Raw genomic sequence first — 5,197 nt, 5'->3', positions numbered from 1 at the left:
ATGACTCAGTATATTCCTTCCATCTTCTTTTAATACTTCCTGGATCATTTAATATTCTGCCTAAAGCATCCTTGATTATAGCAACTCAAGGTTTGAATTTGTTCTTCAGTTCCTTGAGCTTAATAAATGCTGAATGAGTTTGACCCTTTTGATTTTCCGACTTTAGCTCCTCGCACATTTCATTGTAATATTTTGCTTTGTCATTCCGTGCTGCCTTTTGGAATTTTCTGTTCAGCTCTTTAGTATCTTGAATTCTTCCTTGTGCTTTGGCTTCTTTATGCTCCAGTGCAATATTCAGAGTTCCTTCTGACATCCGTTTTGGTCTTTTCTTCCCCTTCTGTCTTTGTAATGACCATTAGCACTCTTCCTGGATGATACATTTGACATCCTCTCACAACTCATCTGGTCTTCACTCACTAATGTTCAAGGCCTCAAACCTGTTCCTGAAATGATTCTGAAATTCAGGTGGGTTGAAATCAAAGTCATATTTTGATTCCTGTGGATTTGGTTTGATTTTCCTCAACTTCAGCTTGAACTTGCATACGAGTAATTGCTGGTCTGTTCCACAATCAGCTCCTGGCCTAGTTTTCACACCTGATATTGAGCTTCTCCAGCGGTTTTTTCTGCAGATGTAATCTATCTGATTCTTATGCATACCATCAGGTGAAATCCATGTGTATAACCTGCGTTTATGTTTCTTATAAAATGTATTTATAATGAATAAGTCATTGATTGTGCAAAATTCAATCATTCTATCTCCAGCTTCATTTCTGCCACCAAGCCCATATTTTCCAACTACTGATTCTTCTCTCTTCCCTACTTTTGCGTCCCAGTCACCCATTATTATTAATGCATCTTTATTGCATGTTCGATCGATCTCTGACTGTAAAAGTTAGCAGAAATCATCTGTTTCTTCCTCTTTGGCTCTGGTTGTTGGTGTATATATCTGAATGATAGTGGTATTCACAGGAGAGGTACAAGCCCCAAGGCGGAGACAAAATCAGTTGGGGGCACAGGGGAGACTGGAGGACATGATGCCGGAGAGTCTGGAAGCTGCATGGGCAGAAGTTGAGGCCAGGCAATAGAGAGGCAACTCGCGGCAATAGTTTCTGACACGCCTACAGGTACAAGCCCCAAGGTGGAGCAAAAATAGGTCACAGTCTCAGGCCTGTGGCCCTCGGACCAAGAAGAAAAATACAATCTATACAGGAGTTCTACAGGAGACGTCACCTACCCTTCGCAGACAGTACAACTAAACTTAAGAGACACTCGACACAGCATAAAAAATTTTCGGCAGTCGACGTGTTCGGAATGACAGAAGCCAAGAAAGCTTCAGATACAAGCTGTCATATCATGGGTCGGACAATGGAAGATAAATTCTGAAGGGGTTTGGTAGAAGTGAATGGGTATACTGGTGGAGGCTGGAGCTGGGAAATAAGTGGGTCAGGACACTGGGCTAAGGGCAGGGATACTCCACAATGAGGGATTTATCTTTCACTGTTCCACATATTGCTTGTCTATCAGATACTCCTCTAAATCTAAACATTCAGATTGACAGACTAGGAAGAAGTACTGGCCATCCACTTCTGAAATAGCAGGCCTCTGAAAACCCTATGTACAACAGAACACACGTAGACTAACAGAAAGGGCAACCTAGGTAGAACTTTCAAGTATGGAAATACAAAAGAAGAGGAACAGTTGTAAGCAGACACTAGTGATTGGTACATGGAATGTGAGAACCATGAATGTAGGAAAATTAGAAATTGTTAAGAAAGAAATGGAATTACTAAATATTGACATACTAGGCAATGGAAAGTTGAGATGGACTGGCATGAAGCATTTTGGGTCAGATGATCATATGATATATTACTCCGGAGATGAAAAGGTGAGGAAAAATGGGGTTGCTTTCATACTTAAAAAAGTAATTTCTAGATCCATCTTGAAGTACAACATTGTGAGTGATAGGATTATATCCATACGCTTACAAGGAAGTCAAGTGAATACCACAGCAGTGTAGTAGGATTTGAAATCAGGGAGTGAGATGCCTCCTATCTCGTTTCTCTTTTTAAGGAGTGCTTTGCTTATTCAGGGTTTCTTTCCATTCCAAATGAAACGAGATTGCCTTTTCCATCTTGTTGAAGAATTGGGTTGGGATTTGTATTGGGATTGCATTGAATGTGAAAATTGCCTTTAGTATTATTGACATTTTCACAATAGTGAGTCTTCCTATCCATGAGCAAGGGATATTCTTCCACTTCTCCAGGTCTATTTTGTTTCTTGTAAGTAATGTTTTGTAATTTTCTTGGAAAAGGTCCTTTGTACTTCTGGTTAAATTTATTCCCAAGTATTTAATCTTGTGATTCGCTATTGTGAAGGGTATTGTTTTTCTTAGTTCAGGCTCTATATTTTCTTTGTCACTGTAGAGAAATCAACTAATTTTTGTATGCTAATCTTTATCGTACTACTTTGCTAAATTGGTCAACTATGTCCAACAGTTTTCTTGCTGAGTCTTTAGGGTTTTCTAAGTGTACTATCATATCATCTGCATGGAGAGATAATTTTACCTCCTCTTTGACAATTTGGATACCTCTTATTTCCTTCTCTTGTCTTATTGTTATTACTAAGAGTTCCAATACAATATTGAACAAGAGAGGTGAGAGTGGGCATCCTTGCCTACTTCCTGTTCTCAAAGGGAATGCCTTCAATCTCTCTTCATTGAGAACAATGATGGCTCTTGGGTTTGCATAAATACTTTTTACTCTGTTGAAGAAATTACCTATGTTGTTGAGTGGATTTTGTCAAAGGCCTTTTCTGCATCAATTGATAGGATGACGTGGTTCTTGTTTTCTGTTTTGTGATTAATTACATTGTTTAACTTATGTTGAACCATGCTTGCATACCTGTTATGAATCCCACTTGGTCGTGGTGAATTATTTCTTTGATGTATCATCGAATTCTATTGGCCAGTATTTTATTCAGGATTTTTGCATCCATGTTCATAAGAGATATTGGCCTATAGTTTTCTAATTTGGTGGTGTCCTTTCCTGGCTTTGGTATCAAGGATATGTTTGCTTTATAGAATGAATTTGGGAGAGTTCCATCTTTTTCTATTTTTGGAAATAGTTTAAGAAGAATTGGTGACAGTTCTGTGAATGTTCAATAAAATTCACTTGTAAAACTATCTGGTCCAGGGCTTCTTTTGGTTGGAAGTTGTATTACCTTTTCAATTTCTTCTTTTCTAATGGGTCTGTTTAGATGTTCAATTTCGGTTTGTGTCAGTTTAGTTAGGTTGTACATTTCTAAGTATTTGTCCATTTCCTCTAGGTTTTAATATTTAAGTATAGTTTTTCATAATACTCTACTGCTAGCTTTTTTATTTCAGTTGGTTCTGTTGTGATGTTGTCTGATTCATCTCTTATTCAGATTATTTGTGTCTTCTCCATCTTTTCTTTTGTGAGTTTTGCTAATGGTTTGTCGAGTTTATTGACCTTTTCAAAGAACCAGCTCCTAGTTTTGTTGATAGCTTCAATTGTTTCTTCGATTTTCTATTTCATTTACTTATGCTCTAATTTTTATAATTTCAGTTTTTTAGAGGGTATCAGGTTTTCTTGGTGTTCTTTTTCAATTTGCTGGAGATATTGATTTAGAGAGTCAATGGTCAATTTTTCCTGCCTTTTGATGTGTTTTCTTATTGCTATAAATTTACCTCTGATTACTGCTTTGGCTATTTCCCAGAGGTTTTGGTAAGTGGTGTTTTCATTGTCATTTGTTTCAAGAAAGTTTTTAATTTCATTTTTTATTTCTTCTAGTACCCAATCATGTTCACACAAGGTGTTGTTCAGCTTCCAAATGTATGGGTTTTTCTCCTTTATCTTCTTGTATTAATTTCTAATTTTGTAGTATTATGGTCTGAAAAGATGCTTTGTATTGTTTCTATGTTTACTTGTTTTTTTATTTTATTGATGCTTGCATTGTGACCCAGAATGTGATCTAGTCTGGAGAAAGTTCCATGCACATTGGAGAAAAAGGTATACTGTGCTTTTGGGGGGTACATTAGCCTATAAATATCTATGAGGTCAAGTTGATTTATTGTGTCATTTAATTCTTCAGTATATTTGTTGAGTTTCATTCTGGTAGTTCTATCTTTTCTTGAGAGGGGTGCACTGAAGTCTCCAACTACTACAGTAGTATTGTCTATTTCCTTTTTCAGTTTTGTTAATGTTTGTTTTATGTATTTTGCAGGTCTTTAATTTGGTGCATAGATATTTATTATTACGTATTCTTGTTCTATTGACCCTTTCAGCATTATAGAGTGACCTTCCTTGTTCTTTGTGATGGTTTTTACATTGGCATTTATTTTACCAGAGATTAATATCTCTAATCTTGCTTTTTTCTGGTCTTTATATTCGTTTTTCAGGTGTGTCTCTTATAGACAACATATCGATGGATTTTGGTTTTTTTTAATTTTAAAATCATTTATTGTAAGATAATTTACAAATATCTTGCTGTCTTTAGTAATTTGAACAATTTTGGTTTTTTTATCCAATCTGCTACTCTTTTTCTCTTCAGTGGTGCATTTATACCATTCACATTCAGTGTGATTATTGAGAGGCAAGACTTTATTGATATCATTGTGTTGAGTTCTTCTTGGTGTTGTCAATAGTTACTTTGGTCCATGCTGCTTTCTGTGGTACCTCTGTAAGAAGGACATCTCTGAGTCTTACCTGCAATGCTGGTCTTGTTTTTACAAACTCTCTTAGCTTCTGCTTTTCTGGGAATATCTTGATCTCTCCTTCATATTTGATGGATAATTTTGCTGGGTACAGTATTCTTGGTTGACAATTGTGTTATTTAATTGTTTGATATATGCCCTTCCACTTTCTTCTTGTTTGCTTGGTTTCTGCTGAGAAATCCGCACTTAATCTTATCTGTTCTCCCTTACAGGTTACTCTTTGTTTCTCCCTTGCTGCTTTCAGGATTCTCTGCTTATCTTTGGTTCTGGGAAATTTAACTATGGTATGCCTTAGTGTTCTTCTTCTTTTTTAAAAAAAAAGTCATTTTAATGAGCATTTACAGACATTTTGGATTTCCATTCATTCATTGCTAAACTTCTTTCCCTGCCCATCCCTCCCCCCACCCCAGTTCGCTCCTCTTTCAAAAGTAAAAGAAACACTCCTTCCCTGGTACACAATCCCCC

At 36.5% G+C, this 5,197-nt stretch overlaps 1 protein-coding gene and 1 pseudogene across 1 annotated transcript in view; both read right to left on the bottom strand.

Moving 5' to 3' along the window:
• EFHC2 (EF-hand domain (C-terminal) containing 2) overlaps positions 1–5,197 on the bottom strand; it is a 386,962-nt gene that overhangs the window by 264,880 nt on the left and 116,885 nt on the right. The gene's annotated exons all lie outside the window — the stretch shown is intronic.
• Positions 964–5,197, bottom strand: part of LOC102864864 — a 10,525-nt pseudogene continuing 6,291 nt past the window's right edge.

Source organism: Elephantulus edwardii, unplaced genomic scaffold (assembly GCF_000299155.1).
Source record: "Elephantulus edwardii isolate Elephantulus edwardi_28Jun2011 unplaced genomic scaffold, EleEdw1.0 scaffold00365, whole genome shotgun sequence".
In the NCBI taxonomy this organism is placed as follows: Eukaryota; Metazoa; Chordata; class Mammalia; order Macroscelidea; family Macroscelididae; genus Elephantulus; species Elephantulus edwardii.
This window is presented reverse-complemented; position numbering and strand designations above follow the sequence as displayed.